The following is a 22,647-nucleotide window of genomic DNA, read 5'->3' as shown; positions in this document are numbered from 1 at the left end:
CAAAGAGAGGTGAATACAACCTAAAGGCACATAAGATGATCCACTTGGGTAGGGGGTTTCTACTTATCCTTCTGTACAACTCTAGATTTAGCTTCCCAATCCACATATAGTAGATAGGTGGGTAGGGAGTGAGAGAGAGAAAGCTAGAGACAGAGATGGGGGGGAGGGGAGTTACATGATTGGTAACTGTCTAATATATAGTTGGCCTGAATGTACCATGGATCAGCAGGTATCTAATCTAGAATCTGGGGATTCCCAAGGGAGACTGAAATTTCCACATTTGTGAAGTGTAGGAGTACATACATGGCTAAAGATGTGGTGCTATGAATCACCAGTAGGCTATAGGAGGCACAGACTGGATAGAATCACTTTCACTCTCCCATTTTCAAGAAAGGCATTAGCCTAGAATTCAATCTATCTACACATACCAAATATCTGTAATCTAAAGGTACAATACTCTCTTGTTATTGTTGTTCAATTGTTCAACTCTTTGTAACCCCATTGGGGTTTTCTTGGCAAAGATCCTGAAGTGGTTTGCCATCTCCTTCATTTTACAGATGAGGAAACTGAGGTAAACAGGGTAAAGTGACTAGCCCAGAGTCAAGTAACTAATAAGTATCTGAGACCAGATGTGAACTCAGGACAGTAGATCTTCCTGACTCCAAGTCCAGTACTTTAACCACTGAGTCACCTAACTCAAAAGTTAAAACTTTCCTTGGTCCACCTAAAGGGGAAGGTAACAGCTTCTCTCACCAGTTTAGTTTCTTCTCATCAAATACCAATTACACAAAAACCAATCATGGATAGCTACTACACTTCCTTATCATAATAAACACTAAACACAAATCAGAGATGTTATATAGGTTACAGTAGATGAATGGATCCACAAGAGTGATGAACTCTTTGAAGTGAGATAAGATTTTGCCTCCATGATTTCACAGGGAAAGTAGGCTCTTAACAGTCTGGGATCACAGACTCTACAAGTCAAAAACCATATGAGGGAGTTGGATTTCCCATGTATCTAAAGCTATACAGAGAGTTCTTGTCTGCCATTCTTCTTGAATTCCCTCTCCACTACTCCCCACAGCCTCTCTGATTCTGAAGAAATCTTGATTCCACTTACTCAAGTTCAGAGGAATTCAGAGTTCCCTCAACCATTCAAGAGTTCCATCTCTCCCTGTATACACAACTTAATGTGCCACAGGATTGTCCTTCAGTGAACTCCTCTAAACCTGGGTGACAGTAGAATTACATTTATTTTTAATCTTAAAAAAACTTTCCTAATAGTTAAAGAGGCAGGGGCAGCTAGGTGGTGGAGTGGATAGAGCACTAACCCTGGACTCAGGAGGACCTGAGTTCTAATTCAGCCTCAGAAACAGCTACGTGACACTGGGCAAGTCACTTAACCCCACTTGTCTTGACATCTAGGAATATAGACAGATAGGCTGCATGTCAGAGTAGCTTGAAAAATGACATTAAGGTTATGAAAACTTGGGTTCAAGTCCCACTTTTGATCAGTACTAACTGTGTGACCCTCAGCACATTCCTTAAACTCTCAGTCTTTGTGCAATCCTAGGTGGCAGAAAAGGTGCCCATGCATTGTCAAGGAACTTCCTCATTCATGGCTGCCTATAATGATAAAATTTGGCTTCCTATAAAACAATTTTTAATAATGGCATCTCTATTCAGTTCATATTTTAGACAATCACAAGTCATAGATAGCATACAATATATTCTAAAGGAAGAGTAGAAATTTCACAACTTAGTGGGATTTCCAGTGACACCCCCATTTGTTTGCTTGTAAGCAAAGTAGATGAACAGATTATATTAACTAATTTTAACTAAACTAAATTAACTCTCATAAAATAGACACATGGTTAATATTCTTTCAAAGTAAGTGACATGGAATATACTACATATCATTTTGAACATTTTTTTTACATGCTGGTTAATTTTGCCAAACTATTTTTTAAATTCTCTATTATAAGGAATAGCTCTCAGGAAGAAAGAAGGAGGAACACATTAGCAAAATGTAGGTGATGCAATGATAAAATACATTTATAAAATTTTATTTTTAAAAAGAGTGCTTTAAAGAAACTGAGGAAAGAAAATCATACTAATAATACAAGTATGGCAAGCAATAAGAAAATGACAGAGTGGGTATTTTTTCTCCTTAATACAAGCTCTTCATCAGCTATATTTTCAGGTTAAAAAACAATACTGATCAAACCAGATCATGCAAGATATTATCAATAAAATAGAAATATCAACAAAATTATTTAAAATGTGGATTTGCATCCTAAATACTATTCATAGTATAGACATAATAATTAGCAAGATATTTTAAACTGTTGGTTGCCAAAAATCATGCATGTCATATATATAAACTCAAACCTAAATACTTAGAATATGGAAACAAAATTCTCTAAACTAGGCAAAAATCTTCCAAATGAAGAATTTTAGTGGGTATGAAGGCTATTGTTGTGGGTACCCAAGATGCTGTGATTGTCATCTCCCCTCTCATGAAAAAGGGAATGGCTAGAAAACTTAACCTGAAAGAAAAGTTAAGAAATGTACCTCCTTCCTTTCATTGAAGCAAACTACAGGTGTACAATATTGCAGATTTTGTTAGATACTGCCAATATATTAGTTGGTTTTACAGAACATTTTTTAAAAATCTTTGTTACAAGGGAAGGCATTCTGAACTGGAAAGGATACATTTTAAATTAAGAAAGTGGTTTAAAAGTAAAAGGCATTAATTCTGAAAAATAAATAGAAAAAAATTAATGTAATGGTTAGAGTAATTTCACATATATAACCTATATCAAATTGACTGCCATCTTAGTGGGTGGGGTGAGATGAAGGAAGGAGGAAGAAAATTTGGAACTCAAAAAAATTTTAATGAATTTAAAATTGTCTTTACATGTAATTGGGGAAAAATTATTCAAATAATAAAACAAATTGTTAAAAGGGAACTGACTGGATTTCATATAGATTTTCATAAGAGGAGACAGAGTGATAAACTTAGAGTCAAGAAGACCAGAATTCAAATTCTACCTTAAGTATTTGGATTTTTGAATTGTAACAATATGCCTTAAGGAAGGAATAAACTTTATTATAAAAGGTTCTTTCAGTTCTATAGCATGCTACATTTTAATGCTTTCTTTGGCCAGATGGCAAAGTACATTAGTTTATGATGCTCAAGTTGCAAATTCTTCAGTTTCTGTACATGTAAGCTGCCCTCTGTCCTATGATCGTGGGTTACATGGATAATTGCAGTCAGGCAGCTTGGAATGCCTGTTATTTCAAGAGAAAATAGGTAAGAAATGAAGATAAATAGGTACAAACTTACCACTACTTTAAAAAAAAGGAAAGAAGCCTAAACTGTTAATTATGATGATCAGACCTTGTCCAGAGATGAGAAAGCAGACCTTGCTCTGCTCTTTGCATAGGTGGGGAACTATGGGTATAGAACAATGCACATACTATATCGTCAGACTCATTTGATATGTTGTTTTTTTCTTTTCTTTATTCTTTGATACCAGGAATGACTCTGGAAAAGGGATGAGCTGTATTGACAAATTAAAGTCATACAAAAGCAAATGATTAGAAATTTGAAAAACATACATGACATTGATAGGTGGTTTACATATTAAAAGAGGTGTACCAGCTGACTCCAGGATGTCCCTGGATATATCTCACATAAGGGAACCTTATTAACAATGTTATTGTTATCAGAGAAATGTGGTATACGTGAGTTTAGTTTAGCAGAGTGCTTGGCACATAACAGGCACCTAATACATACTTATATATACTTGCTGATTAGTAGGTTGAGGTATGAGAGTTTACCAAAGTTGCATGGAAAGTAGATAGCAGAGCCAAGGTTCAAATCTCTCCCATTAAAAAGGAAAGCCAGAGGAGATGGAAGAGTAGGTTGAAAACCAGACTCCGAAGTCAGGAAGATCTGAATTCAAATCTAGAGAAGGAAAGAAGTGAGTTAATGGTAAGTCTGAACTATGGTGATGGCACTATGAGTGGAAAAAAGAGGGATGTGAGTGATGTTGAGGAAATAGAATCAACAAGATAACTAATCAGATGTGGGGAAAAGATGGAAAGTTACTTTTTAAATTTTAACTTTCAAAAATTCCAAAATTTATGTTGGAGAATATGTGGGAAAACTGGCACACTAATGTACTGTTGGTAGAGTTGTGCACTGATCCAATCATTCTGAAGAGCACTGTGAAATCACACCCAAAGGACAATTAAACTGTACATGCCCTTTGATCCAGCAATACCACCACTAAGTTTATATTCCAAAGAGATCATTAGAAAAGGGGGGAAAAAACTAAAGGAACAAAAATATTTATAGCAGCTCTTTTTGTAGTGGCAAAGAATTGGAAATTGGGGGATGCCTATCAATTGAGGAATAGCTGAACAAGTTATAGTATAGGAATGTTATGGTATACCATAATACTGTAAAAAAAAAAACTATGACTTTAAAAAACAATGGAACTGATCCTGAGTGAAGTAAACAGAATTAAGAGACTATTGTATACATTAACAGCAACATTGTGTTACAACTCCTCTCAGCAGTTTGGTCATCAAGGACAATCCTGAGCAAACTGTTATGGAAAATTCCATCCAGATCCAGAAAAAAAAATATGAATGCAGAGTATGTTCACTTTTTAAAACTTTTTATATTTTTTCTTTTTTTTTTAAATCAAGGTTTTTTTCCTCTTTAGTTCTAATTTCTCTTTCACAATACAACTAATATGGAAAGATGTTAAACACAATTGTACATGTACAACTTCTACCAGATTATTCATTACCATAGGGAGGAGGGAGGGAAAGGATAAATAGATAGGTAAATAGATGAATGTAGAACTCAAAAATTTGCAAATGGATGAATGTTGAAAATATCTTTGCATGTAATTGGGAAAAATAAAATAATAAAGAAAAATGCTAAAAATGTATCTTTTATAGTTTTGATTTTAAAGAATTTAAATTTTAAAGATTTAAATTTTAAATTCCTGAATTTAAATGTTAAAAATTTCATAATTTTTATTTTAATTTTTTTCAGTTTCAAATTATAATTTTGTGATTTTTAATTTGAAATTTTAACATTTGAAATTTTAATTTTAACATTTTAATTTTTTTGAACTTACATTCTTTTTATTTTTTATTTTTTGTAAAGAACTTACATTCTAATGGGAGAAGATAATATGGAGGCAGTGGGGGAATTTAAATATGGTGTGGCATGATTTGGAAATGACCAGGTAGTGGTCATAGTAGTAGCTGGCTTAGCTCTCTGGCAAGATAAGACAAAACCTCCCTCATCAGGCCAAGATCCGGAGGATGATCAGAGTACAGCAGTTGGCACAGTTTGGATTCCGAGAGATGGAATATTCTCCGCAAGGAGAGCAGTTTTGTTGAATTGTAGAGCACATGAAAGAGGAGAAATGTGTAAGTAGCTTGAAAAGACAGGTTGGATTCAAATTGTGAAGGGCTTTAAATGCTAAAAAAAAAAGAGTTTATATTTTTTATTGTGAACACGATTGTAACTGAAACTTCTTAAACAGTGAAGTGACACTGTGCTCCAGAGTATCACCCTGGCAGCTCTTTAGGGGATAGAATGAGAGGAAAGATTGAAAGAAGGGAGACTAATTTGGGGCTATCATAAAATACTAATGTTCATCATTTTTGAAGATGACCATGACATCAGGGAGGTGATGCCATGACAAGCACATGAATTGGATTTGAGTGAGGGGTGCTGTGCTAATTCATCAACCTCACTTTCTCCTCCAGAGCCATCTGGGGCCAGTGTCCAGCTATGAATCAGGAGATGGTCCTGGATGAGAGGCAATGGGGGTTAAGTGATTTGCTCAAAGTCACACAGCTAGTAAGAGTCAAGTGTCTGAGGTCGGATTCGAACTTCCACCCTCCTGGCTCCAAAGCCAGTGCTGAATCCACTGCATAAACATCATTATTACAAGCTATGGTGAAGGGGATAAAGCACTGGCACTGGAATGAGGTGGGAAAGGAGATAACAAAGCAGTCCAGTATCTCCCTGAAAACCCCACGAGGGGCCGTGAGGAGGCCCACAGGACTGGAAGTGGCCGACACCCGGGGGCAGGTTCCGTGCTCAACTCGGGGTACACCCCTGCGCTGCCCCGTCCACCCCTTTTCCAGTCAAAGGGCAAACAAGGTCTGGAAAAAAAGTGGTGATAATAGGAAAATTGCTAGAATGGGAGGGGGGGGAGGCTTTCTGGGGCTTCCAAGAGGAAGCTGCGCCCCGATGTGTTCGGGTCTGTCCGGCCTCGCAGGCCCTCCCGCCACCTCGCCCCGCTCTGCCCCCTGCACTGGGGGCGCGCCTTTCCCCTCGGCCCCCCTCCCCTACCCCTCCCACTGCCGACCCCCTCCCGGCGCTCCAGGTGGAATCTTAGGTGGATGGCAGACACCGTTCTGAGAAGGGATGCGCGGGCTTCTGCTCACTACTTCCACACAAAAAGGACGGAGAACGCTCGCGGGGGCTCGAGGAGGAAGCCAAGCCTTAAACCAACATTTTAATTTTTGATATTTAAATTTTCCTAATGTGTATTATATAAATTTAAATTTTAAGTTTTAATTTATTTCTAATTTTTTTATTAATTTGGAGTTTTTTTGGTTTTTTAAATTTCCATTTCTTAGTTTTCATTTTTTATTCATTTACTTAGTGGGGTAAGGTAAGTGTAATGGGGATAAAACTATAAAATTTGAGAGTGGTGAGAGCACTTTGAGCTCAAGAGAAAAGGAAAACTTCAAGTACATGTGATTTGAAGATAATAATCCTGGGATTTCTAGAAGTATCTGTGTACCAGCAATACAATAGGGAAAGTTCTTTATAATTATAATTTACATTGTATATAATTGTATATAATATTATATGATAAAATAATATAAATAAACACATTTCCCAGGTGTAAATGCTCACACTGAAAATTTAACAATGGGTTCTCAAGTACCAGCTGACTCCAGTATGTCCTGCTTGTACCTCATATCAGGGAAATTGTAGATACCTTAAGTATTCTTATTAACAACGTTATTGTTATCAAGGAGATATGGTATATTTGAAGATAATTTCATCTCCAAACAGTGCCTTGGCACATGGCTTACTTACTGATTGGATGAAGTATAAGAGTTGACCAAAGATGCACAGAAAGTAGGTAACAGAGCCAGAGTTCAAATCTTTCCTACTAACAAGCAAAAACAGAAAAGCAGTTACATGGCAGAATGGATAAAGCAACAGGCTTGGAGTCAGAAAGACCAGAGTTCAAATCTGAAGCAGGAAAAAAGTAAGTGAATGGTGAGCCTGAACTGTGGTGGTTTTACTATGAATGGAGAAAAGGCAAGAGATGTGAGTGACGTTGAGGAAACAGAACCAAATCACTTTGCAGATGCTCCCACCAGGAGTCCTTTTTTCAGTTTCTTCCACTGGACACCGATCTCCACCACCTCTGCCTCTAGATTGGTGCCCAGCCCAGGCATCCATGGCCACGGCTACTTCCAAAGAGTACTTCATCATTGTGATCTGTAATAAACCCTGGGCTGAATTACTTTCAAGCTCTTTGCAAACAACCTTCCAAAGAAAGCTGAAAAACCTCCATGTTCTGAGTACTGGAAAGAAGGGATTTGGTTACAAGTGATCCAGCTTCCATAGAATCATTCCAGTATTCATATAATGATTTCACACACCATAATAGCTCTAGGGGCAAGACCATCTTTGAGGAGAAATTTGCTGATGCGAATTTCATCCTGAAATATACTGTTTCTGGCATCTTGTCCATTGCAAATGCTAGATTGAAACAAATAACTCAGTTTTTCCTCTGTACTGTCAAGACTGATTGGTTGGATAGCAAACATGTGGTCTTTGGGTAAGTAAAAGAAGTCATGAACATTGTGGAAGCCAGGAAGCATTTCATAAGATGGCAAGACCAGCAAGAAGATCTTCATTGCTGACTGTAGCCAACTCTCATAAGTTTTTTGTTTTGGTTTTAGGTTTTTTTGTCTTAACTACCAAACCATTATTCCGCTGTAACTGGAAAGAGCATTCCCAAATCTCATCTGATTTTATATCCTATAATCCTTTTGTTCTCACTTGCTGCAAATTCTCTTTGGATTTCTTTTCCTTTTTCCTTCCACAAGACTGGTTGGATAACAGAATTAAGTTCATGATTGTAAAATAAAAACTAAACTGCAAAAAACAGATGGGGGTGAGGAGTAGAAGTTATGATAGTCCTTGCTATAAGCCCGAGTGATCCTATTCCACTTAGGAGAGTCTGTAAATCGGGAACTCAGTTTTCAAAATGTGAAGGTTCAGGGGCGGCTAGGTGGCATAGTGGATAAGAGCATTGACCCTGGAATCAGGAGTACCTGAGTTCAAATCTGGCCTCAGACAGTTAATAATTACCTAGCTGTGTGACCTTGGGCAAGCCACTTAACCCCATTGCCTTGCAAAAAAAAAAACTAAAAAAAAAGTGATGGTTCTTTACCATTCTATATGGCCTTGTTGCAGTTCTTTCCTCCTCTTTGAGATGAAGTGGTCAACTATGCAACAAACTCTATACTACACAACAGGCTGGGCATAATTTCTATAATGAAGACATGAGCTACACAAAAGAATTCATTGGTACCTTCATGGATAGAGCTGATGGCCTGAAGTTACCAGAAAACTTTGATGCCTGGGATCAGTAACCCAACCATCAAGGAAATTAGAAACCAGGGTCCTGTGGCTCTTGTCAGGCATTTGGAGCTGCAGTAACCATTCTGACAGGATCTGTATGCATACTGGTGGAAATGCCAAGGTAGAAGTGTCTATTAAGGACCTGCTTAGCTGCTGTGAAATCGAGTGTGGGAAAGGTTATAATAGCAGTTTTCCAGCTGCAGCTTAGAGGCATTGAACTAAGAAAATTCTTGTAACAGGTGGTCTCTATGATTCCCATGTGGGCTGCTGATCTTACTCAAGCCTTCCATGTGAGCACAATGTGAATGGTTCCTGCCCTGCCTGAACTGGATAGACAGGAGACACCCTCAAACACAGCAAAAAATATGAAGTACTTCATTCTCCGAACTACTAAAATGTGACAAGCACTATGAATCAGCTGGTGGTTTTACTATGAATGGAGAAAAGGTAAGAGATGTGAGTGATGTTGAGGAAATAGAATCAAATCTCTTTGCAGATGCTCCCACCAAGAGTCCTTTCTTGGTTCCTTCTACTGGACGCTGATCTCCACCACCTCTGCCTCTGCATTGGTGCCCAGCCCAGGCATCCATGGCCATGGCTACTCCCAAAGTGTACTACATCATTGCCATCTGTAATGAGCCCCTGTGCTGAATTACTTTCAAGCTCTTTGCAAACAGGCTTCCAAAGAGAGCAGTGAACTTTCAAGTGAACAAGAGATTATGGCTGAGATCAACAACTTTTATCATGTACTCTGACTTCCTACAGTGCAAGTTTGGAGTATACCAGCATGTTACTAGAAACATGCGTGGAGACCATGCCATTTTTGTCCTAGTCTGGGGTGTAGAAGACAGTACCCCATACTGGCTGTCTGCTGACTCTTGGAACAAAGACTTAGGGTGATAATGTCTTCTTTAAAATCCTCTATGGAAAGGATCACTTTTAAATAGAATCTGAGATTGTGGTTGGAATTCCCCAAATGAATCAATAATGAAAAAAAAAATCTTACCTGCTTTTATTTGCCCAACTTTCATTTTTTTTAAGGGGAAAAAAACCTTGGGAATGGGAAGAAGATGAAATGGATATTTTTAAAAGACTATGAAGCTGAAAAATGAGATGTTCTATTATTATTCACATTTTATTTAAACAGGAAGGTTAAGGGGAGATTTTAGACAAATCTTTGAGAATTTGCTTGAGCTAAATTCTTATGGAATCAGCCAGCACCATCAACAATAACATAGGTACATACTTCTTGGTCTGGCTCCACTTAATAATGCATGCCATTTCAGTTTTAAATAATTCTGTGAATAGCACATAGAGTTGCTAGCAAACAGGCTATGTACTGCACTTGAGACCTATGATGCTTTCTTTAAAAAGGTCTTTTTTTCCATGAATGTCTCCCAATTCCCTAACATCAGGACCCCAGCAACTCCCTCCCCCTATATTCTCCACCCCCAATCTTTTAGGAGCCTGAAATAGCCAGTAATTAACAATGATTCAAGGGAAAGAAGGGTCTAAGTTTTTAATTTTTTTTATTTTAAAGCTGACTCTTGGTTGTATCTTTCACATCAGGGGAAAATGTGAATACTTCAAGTCTTCTTATAAAAATGCTATTGTTAGCTGAGGAAACAGAATCAACAAAACCACTAATTAGATGGGCAAAAACAGAAAGTTAATTTTTTAATTTTAAGTTTTAATTTTTAAATTTTGAAGATAATTTCAGTATGCTTTTGGATCATGACTACTTTAAGTATTCTTTTCAACAATGTCATTCTTATCAAGAGATGTGGTATACTTGAGGATATCTTCATCTCCAAGCAGAATGCTTGGCACATGGCGGGCACCTATTACATACTTGTTGGTTAGTAGGTTGAGCTAGGAGCATTGACCAAAGACAGAAAATAGACAGCAGAGCTAAGCTTTAAATCTCTCTCATCAATAAAGAAAGCCAGAAGAACAGCTATGTGACTGAGTGAGCTGATAATAAGACTTGGGAGTCAGGAAGATTTGAGTTCATATTGAAAGAAAGAAGGAAGTGAGGAAATGGTGAGTCTGAACCATAGGAGTGGTACCTTTTCATTTATTAACTTACTGAAAAATCAGGGATACTAAGAGGGCAGAGTCTTCAGAATAGGACCTCAAAGATCATTAGATGATCTCTAGTCCAGTCCCTTCCCTTTGTGGAAATCAGTGACCCAGAGAGTTGATATAACTTGGCCTGGATCAAGCAGGTAGCAAATACCAAAGATAGATCAGGACTCAGGTCCTTGATAGTAAATCCAGGATTCTTCCCACTAAACACTCTGACCATACCACATCCACAAAGTATTTAATAAATATTGAATTAATGAATAGATGTATAGACTTTTAAAAATCAAAGTACTGTACCCTTCATAGGTTATTAGATATATTCCTTAATTTTCAAGCTCTACAGAGAGAAAATAGACACATTTCAGTCATTAAATAAATTTATAGAGGAAGAGCAATTATCACATGGGACCTAGTATATAGGGTCCAGCTTGAAAAAAGAGCTAGTGCAAACCAAAAAACAAAAACAAGTCAAATTGGACTCACATTGAAACTCAATGGGCAAAAATAAGTAACAAGTGGTTGTTGCAGTCTGGAATCAGAACCAGGAAGGCAGAATCAGAGCAGGAAGTAAAGTTGTAGGAAATGTTTCAAAATTGACAGTTTGTCTGACTCATCCTGAATGATCTAAAACATTAGTCTTTTGACTTCAGCTGGGTACATTCCCCCAGAAAGTTCTGACACTTCTATGTGACCTCATCATGCCTCAATCACCACTGAGCTCTAAGATTTTTTTTTATCATCTTTACTCCTATAACCTAAGAGTATGATTTAATGAAATGGGACTACTGGGATGCTCTACTAATTCTAATGTGCTGGTTCCCACATGTAATCTTAGGTCCACTGATCAACCAGTCATCCTTACCTTATCTCAGAGAATTTACCTCCATGACACCAACTAAGGTGCTTACCTCCCTAGTAGTTAGTCAAGATTTATCAAGAGCTGATTATGTCTGGCAAAAAATTCCCTTCTTGTTGTGGGAAATCTGGGACACTATTACATTGTTGGTGGAGCTGTGAATTCATCCAACCTTTCAGGAGGGAAATTTGGAACTACGCCCAAAAGGCAACAAAAATGTGTATACCCTTTAACTGGGTCTATACCCTGAAGAGATGATGAAAAAGGGTAAAAACATCACTTGTACAAAAATGTCAGCCCTGTTTGTGGTGGCAAAGAATTGGAAATCAAGTAATGTCCTTCAATTGGGGAATGGCTTAGCAAACTGAGGTATATGTATGTCATGGAACGCTATTATTCTATTAGAAACCAGGAGAGATGGGAATTCAGGGAAGCCTGGGGGGATTTGCATGAATTGATGCTGAGTGAGATGAGCAGAACCAGAAAAACACTGTACACCCTAACAGCAACATGGGGGTGATGATCAACCTTGATGGACTTGCTTGTTACATTAGTGCAACAATCAGGGACAATTTGGAGCTTTCTGCAATGGAGAATACCATCTGTATCCAGAGAAAGAACTGTGGAGTTTGAACAAAGTTCAAGGACTATTCCCTTTAATTAAAAAAACACTGCTATCTTATTGTCTGATCTTGTTATCTCTTATACTTTATGTTTTTTAAAAGGATATGATTTCTCTCTCATCACATTCAATTTGGATCAATGTGCAACATGGAAACAATGTAAAGACAAATTGTTTTCTGTGGGGGGTGGGGGGGGAAGTAAGATGGGGGAAAATTGTAAAACTCAAAATAAATAAAATCTTTAATTTAAAAAATTCCCTTCTAATGGGAAAGAGAATTACATACAAGATCAATACATAGTAGATGTATGTAAGATTCAAGAGGCAATCTAAGAGGGCACTAGCAGCTAGGGTCTTGGAAAGATCTCCTGAGGAAGCTGGAAATTAAGTGATTTCCAAGAATACATATATCCTATGGTCTCAGCCCTAAGAAGCATTGAACCTCAGGATGGAGGCTAATAAGAGACAAGATCTACTATCACAGATACAAAAAGCCTGACAACATACTAGCTGGTCCACATCAGGCTATAGTTCTATTGAAGGGAAATATTGGGTAGTGTATTTTTTTGGTGTTAATTATTAGGTCAAAATTAGCATAAGCAGCAGAGAATTGATCCATTCCTTGTTGCATCTCAGCTTCAGAGACTGTATTGAGTGCACAATCATTTACAAACAGAAGGTCATGCACCCACACTCACTTCCCTGAATTCCCATCTCTCCTGGTTTCTAATAGAATAATAGTGTTCCATGACATACATATACCTCAGTTTGCTAAGCCATTCCCCAATTGAAGGACATTACTTGATTTCCAATTCTTTGCCACCACAAACAGAGCATACTGTTGGGTAATTTTTGAACAGGGCATATGCCTAGATTATACAGATCCAGAGCTGAAAAAAAGGATGAGGAGCATTTCTGAGGGGAGGGGAGTGGGAAGGAAAGGTGGGAGGAAATTATGTATCATAAATATGCATGTGGATGAATGTAGAAAAACTTTCATAACATGTAATTAGAAAAATAAAATATCAATTCAAAAGGGGGGGAGCTAGGGGAGGTAACATAAGCCAAAAAAAAAAACTAGGTCAGAAGTCAGAACTGAGGTATTGCAATCCAAATGACTGAAACGTGGGGAACTGGTTGACAGGGCTGAGACTGAGGACCAAGAAGCCTATATTAAAGTACCACAATGAGATATAAAATGTGTCTTTGAATAGGCAATATGTCTACTCAACCGGCATCTCCATAGGTTTAAGTGTCTAAGTATAACATTGTATATTCCCTGACCAGGACTAATGCTTCTGTACACCTATGAGTTCCTCTAGTGGAATGGGAGGATGAGAATACTTTATTCGATGTCCATGAAGGTAGCTGAAGTAGGTGCTATTGGTCACTTATAGCTTGGTTAGATATCAAAGATGCCAAGGTCATCTACTGCATCTGGAGCCATCACCAGTTGTCTTGACTCTATCTTGCAACTGTACCATAATGACTGTGAAGGAGAGTGAAACTGATGACTACATGCATCTCTGCATGTGTACATAAATAAAATTTATACATGCATGAAAAGATCACCTATACCACTTTACCATTCCTATCTCAAAGTCCTGTGGTGACAGGAAAGTGATGAAGCAGCCTGTGTAGATACACTGGGAGTGTAGTTACAACTCTGCTCCCAAGCAGTCCAGGTCACAGAGTTGTTTCCCCACTGAAAGCAACAGTGGAATTTGGCAACCTCTTGAGAAGCTCTTTTAAGGATCACACTGCTTACTTCTTATTACCCTGCCCTGATTACCTTGACAGGTGGAATCCCACCCCGTGGTCAAGTCACACACACACACACACACACACACACACACACACACACACACAAAATGTACAAAAACTTCAAAGAACCTTCCACTCATTATTGGTGCATAGAATATACATACCTCATGTACATACCTATAGACAAGTCAGAGACAACACAAGATCCAATAAACCTAAAAGATGAACAGCTCTTGTTACAAGAGAACTCAACAGGTATCATATCCAAATAGCAGCCCTGAGTGAAATAAGGCTGGCAAATGAAGGCCAGCTTACTGAAGTTGGAGCTAGATACATGTTTTTCTGGAGTGTCCTAAGTGAAGGGCAGCACCATGAAGCTGGTTAAGTTTTGCAATTAAAATCTTGAATGCCTACCAAAAAGAGTGAATGATAGGCTCATAACAAGGAAATTGCCACTTGCAGGAAAATGCCATGTGACCTTCATCAGTGTCTTTTCTCCCACCAAGATGAACCCTGACGAAATCAAAGAAAAAATTTATGAAGACCTGGAGATCCTTATCATTGTTGTACCAAAGGAGGACACGTTTATAATTATGGGTGAGTGCTAGAATAGGCTCAGATTCTAGAGATGGGAGGGAATTCTTGGGAAGAATGGAAGTGGAAAGAGTCACCTGCTACTGAACACTTGCACATCTCATGATCTCATCACAAACACTGTCTTTCATTTACATAAACTCAGTTGGATACACCCTTGAAGCAAACATTGACATCAAATAGACTAGTGATTGAAAGGAGAGGTGTGAGAGTAACAGAATGTGAGAGTAACAAAGGCAATGAATGTGTAGTGTAGAGTGCTGAATTGATCACAACAGACTCACCCTCTGCAAGCTAAATATTCACATTCAACTCAAGCAGGGGCCCCAAGGCAAAATGACTACTGAAGACTTAATGCCAAGAGATTATGTGTCTCTGAGTGAGAACAGTTTATGGTTAACGTGGGGGGAGAACTGTGACAATACAAAGTTGACAACAGTGCAGCAGAAAAAGAGTGGGCAACTTTCAGAGATATGGTGTACAGCACTGCATTTGGTCATATGGGTCAGACCTCTCACAAACATCAACACTGGTTTCATGAAAATGATGGGGAAATACAGAAGCTGCTAAATGAAAAATGAGAACTCCACAGGGTTTACTAACAGGACAGCTCATCCATTTCTAAGAAGGAAGCAATTAATTCCATCAAAAATAAAGTACAGGCAAAATTTAGGGAAATGTAGGATTCTTGGCTCAGTAAGGAGGCAGACAAAATTCAGTTTTATGCAGAGTAACAAACTAAAGTGTTTTTATGATGCCCTGAAAGCTATTTGTGGACCAAAGACATATGGTACATCTCAATTACTCACTGCTAATGGAGTGAGGGACATAATCCTAGAGAGATGGATTGAATGCTTCCATAGTGTTCTTAACAGATTGCCATCAATCGATACAGAAGTCATTGACTATTTACTTAAATTGAAGTCAATCAGTTACTAGCTGAAGTTCCAGATGAAGAGGTTTTGCATGCCATTAGGCTCCTTTCAAGTGGCAAAACATCTGGTGCTGATTCTATTCCAGCTGAGATCTACAAGATAGGCAGTCCATTGTTCATCCAAAAACTGACTAAAATTTTCCAGGTTATATGGCATGAAGAGGCTATCCCCCAAGAATTCAAGGATGCCACCATTGTCCATCTCTATAAAAGTAAAGAGAATAGATTGTGATAATCACAGGGATATTTCTCTTTTAGTCATTATGGGTAAGATTCTTGCCAAAGTCCTTCTCAATAGGTTCATCCTTCACCTAGAAGATGAGAGTCACTGTGGCTTCAGAAAGAGTTGAGGAACAGTCAATATGGTGTTTGCTGACCAACAATCCAAGGAAAAATGCCAGAAGCAGAACAGAGGTCTGTATACAACATTTGTAGATCTGACCAAAGCCCTTGATACTGTCAGTCATAAGGGTTTATTTCAAAATCTAGGTAGACCAAAGAAGTTTATCAATTTATCAGTATTGCACATCACTTTTATAATGACATGCTTGCCTGACAATGTTCTCAAGATTTCCCAGTCACCATGGAGTGAAACAAATATGTGTCATAACTCCCATTCTTTTTAGCATGATGTTTTCAGCCATGTTATCAAACACCTTCACTGAGGGTGAACACAGTCTAAAGGTCAGCTACCATATTTATGACAAATTCTTCAACTTGAAAAGGCTATAAGCCAAGACCAAACTGAAGTAAGTGTGGGTGCATGATCTTCTGTTTGTAAATGATTGTGCACTCAATACAGTCTCTGAAGCTGAGATGCAACAAGGTATGGATCAATTCTCTGCTGCTTATGCTAATTTTGACCTAATAATTAACACCAAAAAAATACACTACCCAATATGGAACCATCGATCAGTTCACTTCCCTTTCAGGGAGATTCCCATTGCCAATGAGGTTGACACTCCCATTACCAGAACTAGCTTAGCATTTGGGAGGCTCCAAAAGAAAGTGTGGGAAAGAAGAGGGATTAGACTGACTACTAAACTGAAGGTCTATAGAGCTGTGGTGCTGACCTCATTGCTATATGCCTGTGAAATCTAGATAGTGTATCAGCACCATGCCAGGAAACTGAATCATTTCCATTTAAATTATCTTAGGAAAATTCTGAAGATCTTTCTAGATACCAGATTCCCTAGCTAAACTTCCTAGCATTACAACATTACAGAGAGTGCAACAATAATGGGTTGACGATATTGTTAAAATGCCATAAGTACACTTGCCAAAAAAGACTATTTTATGGAGAACTCACACAGGGAAAGCGCTCACAAGGGGGTCAGAAGAAGTGATACTGGGACACCCTGAAGGTCCCTCTTAAGAATTTTAGAACTGATTGTACAGAATGGCATAGGACCTCCCAGCAAGATGTGCTTTCATCAGTGAGGGTGCTGTGCTCTATGAGGAGACAGAACTAAAGCAACTCAAAGGATATTTGACATATGTAAGTATAGAATAAACATCCAAGGTGTTCACATGAACTGGTTGTGCCCAACCTATGGCAGAGCATTCGGAGCTCATATCAATCTGATCAACAGTCAGACACATTGTAATTTGTTTCAAAGTGATGTCGTTTTGGTCTTCTTCGATAATCCAGCTCAGCCTTAGATGGACCCAGAGTAGCTTCTGAGTTGCTTCTGAGTGAAATCTATAATAATAAAAAGCAGTAGTCAAGTCAGTACTCTTCAATGAGCATAAAAGTATCTAGTAAGTGAGAATTCACTTTGTATTCACTGAGAATACAAAGAAAATCCCATCCCCATCCCCATTTCCCCCCAAAAAACCCAGTTCCTGTTCTTAAAGAACTCATAGTCTATTGAAGTAGATAACTATAAACACAGACATATCTGTTTGCCTGTGTATGTATAAATGCATACATATGTCTGTATGTATATCTGTATATGTGTATGTATGTAAATTGGAAATGATGAGGGTGGGGGAGAAAAGCATTAAGGGGGAATCAGGAAAAGTTTCTTATGGAAGAAGAGATTTTGACTGAGACCTAGAGATTACTGCAGAAGCTAAGATCTGGAAATGATGGGGAGGACATTCCAGATGTGAAAAAAGTAACAGGAAATGGATTGTCATGTTCAAGGAGCAGCAAGGAGGCCAGTGTCATTAGATTGCAAGCAAGTCAAATCTTTATTGAAAAAAAGGAGAGTAAGGTCTAAGAAGTCTGGAAAGATCAAAAGGATACAGCTTATGAGAAGTTTTTAAAAGTCAAACAGCAGTTTTTATATTTCATTCAAGAAGGAGAGGTTTATGGCAGAATACTGGAGCTGATGCCTAGAACCTTTCCAAGGGCAGACCTGAAGCTGATGCAGTCCCTGAAGTTCAGCACAATAATTGCCTTTTTATCACCTTCCAACAAGCTCTGTACATATAGTCCAATGAGTACTTGGGTTGTGGATTTTCTAGTCTCTGCTTCTGAGAAAGTATAGTCTATTGGAGAGAATAATAAACTAAGAATTAGGACACTTTAGTTCATATCCAGACTTTTCTACTCACTGAATTATGTGATCTTGTCAAGAAACTTCACATCCCTCAACCTGAGTTTCCATATTTGAAAAACGAAGGAGTTAACAAGAGTCTTTTTAAGGTCCCTTCTAATTCTGGCATATCAAATTTTCTCCTCCGATGCACATCTTCACTTATCCTTCATACTTTGATCTAATGGATAGAGAATGAAAATGAAATACATATCTTAGAATTATATTTGTTGCTAGCAGCCCTGGACAAAAATTTGGTGATGGTAGATGGGGGGGGGAGTGATTAATGGATAACATGAGGTCATGGTGATTATCCAGTGATCTCCCTTTGAAAACTAATTGTTGGGGCAGCTAGGTGGCACAGTGGATAGAGCACCAGCCCTGGAGTCAGGAGTACCTGGGTTCAAATCCAGCCTCAGATACTTAATAATTGCCTAGTTGTGTGGCCTTGGTCAAGCCACTTAGTCCCATTTGCCTTGCAAAAGAAACAAAAAAGAAAAGAAAACTAATTGTTATTTTGATGACTCTTCCACACCCCAAGCAGCATTTGAAAACCAGAGTAGCATTTCAGGATAGAGAAGAATGAGTTATAAGATAATTTTCACATCCTGCATGCAAACATCCTACCATCCCTTTCTGCTGACTCCTCATTTGAAGAACTACAAAAATTTAATAAAGATCAGTGCTTAGTAGAGAATAGGAGTTTTTGGAGGACTATTTTCCCTGACTAATTCTTCACGGCAATAAATCAATGGAAAGCATTGGAAAAGATATTTTTATATTTTTCCATGAAACATTACCAGAAATTCTTGTAAAAAATTGCAATCATGATAGAGCTAGCAAACAATTCTTTTTTTTTATTATTATCGTCAGGAAATGAAAAAAATTAAAAACACCTCACAAAAAGGAATCAGTATAGAATTAGCCACCTCTTTTAATTTTTTGCCTTTTTTTAAGGCATAAGTGATATCTGCTTTTTTTTTTAAGTCAAAGTGTAAGAGTAGACTTGGTAGAAACTCATGGTTACTGAATAAACCAGGAAGCAATCAAACTAACATTACAATGCATATCTTGGCACATGGTTCCATTTGGCTAAGGTTCCTTTTACTTACTCATCCTCCTTAAGCCTCCAAAATGTTTTCCTGGAAAATGTTCATGGGGGGTGAGAGGAGAACTATTTATAATCTAGAATAATCCTCATTCTCATACTAAGCACATCCAGTGGCTACTTTCCATAGACAAGGGAAAAAAAACAACAAAAATGAATTTCAAATGAATGTGTATTCTTCAAGAACACAGATTCCAAGGAATACAGAAATTCCAAGGAATTTGGAACCCCTAACACCTTCCATGTCCAAGAAGATCACATGTTTGACCATCTGAAAATGAGCCAAGAAATAATGATAGCAGGGTGGAGGGTAATTAAGGCTGACCTTAAAGTTAGAAGAAAAGATCATTGATTTTATGCTATGAGTATGAGTACAGAAATTTTGACTATTGGTAGAAAGTAGGACAAATTTTATCAAGTTCATAAGACCCCACTAAACCCTCTTTCCTTCCTATTCTTACTTCTGAGTTAATTTACAAAGCAACTGGAGGGATTACAGTTGTTGAAAATAATCTCATTACCCCAACTCCATAGGGTTCCATTGCAATTTTGATTTAATCCCTGGGATGATTTTATAGACACCCAAATTCCTGACCCAAGTATATGATGAGTTAAAAGGAATTTCTAATAATGATTCAGATAAAGAAATAAATTAAAAGAGGTAAGAAGTGGTAGTATCAGACAAGCTCAAAAGCTAGACTGGAAAGACTCAACAATACATCTGTTAGTGGAATTAGTAGTGAACTGGTCCAGTCATTCTAAAAAATAATCTGGAATTGTATGTAGAAAATCACTTAACTAGGTCTATCCTTTGACCCAACAATATATTTACTAGTTATATATTCCAAAGAAATTGATTAAAGAAGGAAATTACACATTTGTACAACTTATTTGTAACAGAACTTTTTGTTGTAGCCAAGAACAAAAAGCTAAAAGAGTTCATATCAATTGGAGAATGGCTGAACAATTTACAGAATATGAATATAATGGAATATTTTTGAACTCTAAGAACTGGGGGACTCATGTGTCAGTGGAGAGAGGAAGCTAAATGAAAATTTTTTTATAAATCATCTTTTTTTCAAAATTTTATTTATTTAAGGCAATGGGATTAAGTGACTTGCCCAAGATCACACGGATAGGCAATTATTAAATGTCTGAGACCGGATTTGAACTCAGGTCCTCCTGACTTCACTGTACCATCTAGTTCTCCTACAGGATAAATTATCAGTTGTTATATTCGATCACATGCCAGTATATATAGGGGCAGCTAGGTGGTGCAGTGGATAGAGCACCAGCCCTGGAGTCAGGAGGACCTGAGTTCAAATCCAGCCTCAGACATTTAATAATTACCTAGCTGTGTGGCCTTGGGCAAGCCACTTAACCCCATTTGCCTTGCAAAAACAACCAAAAAAAACAAAAACAAATAAACATGCCAGTATCTAAATAGTGGTGCTTTGATCATTCTTTCATATCTCTGTCATCTTTCAGCAATGATTTTTTTTTCATCCATACGCACATGTACATTTTTAAGCTATAAAATTTCCTTCTACCCTCCCTTCCCACCCCCCTTCCCTTAACAGTGAAAAGGCAGGTTAGCATTATACATTTTATTTATTTTTGGTATGAGGAATTAGGATTAAGGGAAAGAGATACATAAGAGATAATTTTTTATAAAGTGTTTGTCAAATTCTGAAGGGTTTTTTGTTTTGTTTTGTTTTGCTTTCTCTGGATTGGGATAATATTGTCCATAGCCATTCTAAAAACAGTTGTCCTGGCTCTCTGAACAGCCAAGAGGAGCTGCTTCCATCATGGTCTTGTTAATGTGTATTTTGTTCTCTTGGTTCTGCTCCCTTCGCTCAGCATCAGATCCCATAAGTCATTCCATGCTTCTCTAGAGTTCAACCATTTATGATTTCTTATCAGATAATAACATTCCATAGTATTCATATACTGTTACTTGTTCAGCCATTCCCCAATTGATGGGCATCCCCTCAATTTCCAATTCTTTGCCACTACAAAAAGAGCTGCTATGAATATTTTGGAACATGTGGGACTTTTCCCCCTTTTTTGTGATTTCTTCTGGATATAGATCTAGAATTTAAATTACTGGGTCAAAGGGAATGAACATTTTTATTGCTCTTTGGGCATAGTTCCATATTGCTCTCCAGAATGGTTGGATATGTTCATAACTCTATCAGCAATGCATCAATGTCCCAATCCTCCCACAACCTCTCCAGCTTTAATCATTTCCCCTTTTTCTCATATTGGTCAATCTGATAGGTGTGAAGTGATACCTTATTGTTGTTTTAATTTGCATTTCCCTAATCAATAATGATTTGGAGCATTTTTTCATATGATTATATATAACTTTAATTTCTTCATTTGAAAACTGTCTATTCATATCCTTTGACAGCAATGATTTATTTAACATTTATGAGGTAAGGGGTAGCTTGGTGGCATAGTAAAAAGAACTCCAGCCCTAGAGTCGGGAGGACCTTAGTTCAAATTTGACCTCAGACACTTAATACTTACTTAGCTGTGTGAACTTGGGCAAGTCGCCTAACCCCATTGCCTTGCCAAAAAACCACCAAAAACAAATAAACATTTACCCAGTGAAGAGTACCATGCTGCACAGAGGTCTTAGGAAAAATGAAATTTAGATAAGATAGTATCTCTAGATAAGGGCAATTACATGGTACAGAAGATAGAATGCCAAACCTGGAGTCGAGAAGACTCATCTTCCAAGTTTAAATCTATCCTCAGACACTTACTAGTTCTGTGACCCTAGGCAGGTCACTTGACCCTGTTTTCCTTAGTTTCTTCATCTGTAAAATAAGCTGGAAAATAAAGGTAAAACCCCTCCAATATCTCTGCCAGGAAAACCCCAAATGGAAAAGAAATGGTTCAGACTAATGGAAACAAACCTGACAGAATTAGCTGACCCTTTCCAAATCTACTACTACTTTGCTGTGTGGCCAAGAGCATGTCACCTAACAACATACCTTAATTCCTCCCTGAATAAACTAAAAGCATTTGCTCTCACCTATATCAAATGGAAAGATTAACGAAAATGGATTGCACCTGTGTGGAACCCCAGGCTCCATTCTGAAAGACTTCATAGCTCTATAAGGCAGAAGATCAGAGGATTTAGGGCTGAAAAAAGTTTGGATGTCATCTAAACAGACATAGTTATAATTTAAGTTCTCTGAGAACAGGGAATGTTTTCATTATGGTCTTTTAAACCTCAAGGCCTAGCAAACAGTAGTTACTTAATAAATGTTTGTTGCTTGAATGATTGATTTATCTAATACAACCAATCATTTTACAAAATGAGGTAATACTGAGGCTAAAGAAGTGAAATGTCTTTCCTAAGGTTTCACAGGTAAACCCATGGCATAGATGGGATTTGAACCCAGACT

At 37.8% G+C, this 22,647-nt stretch overlaps 2 pseudogenes; both read left to right on the top strand.

Moving 5' to 3' along the window:
• Positions 1-217: 217 nt before the first annotated feature.
• Positions 218-9,707, top strand: LOC141499052 (cathepsin B-like; annotated as a pseudogene).
• LOC141503450 (peptidyl-prolyl cis-trans isomerase A-like) lies at positions 7,434-8,014 on the top strand (annotated as a pseudogene).
• Positions 9,708-22,647: the final 12,940 nt, after the last annotated feature.

The sequence above is a fragment of the Macrotis lagotis genome, chromosome X (assembly GCF_037893015.1).
Source record: "Macrotis lagotis isolate mMagLag1 chromosome X, bilby.v1.9.chrom.fasta, whole genome shotgun sequence".
Taxonomy (NCBI): domain Eukaryota; kingdom Metazoa; phylum Chordata; class Mammalia; order Peramelemorphia; family Peramelidae; genus Macrotis; species Macrotis lagotis.
The sequence above is the reverse complement of the archived record's forward strand: the minus strand, read 5'-3'. Positions and strand labels throughout refer to the sequence as shown.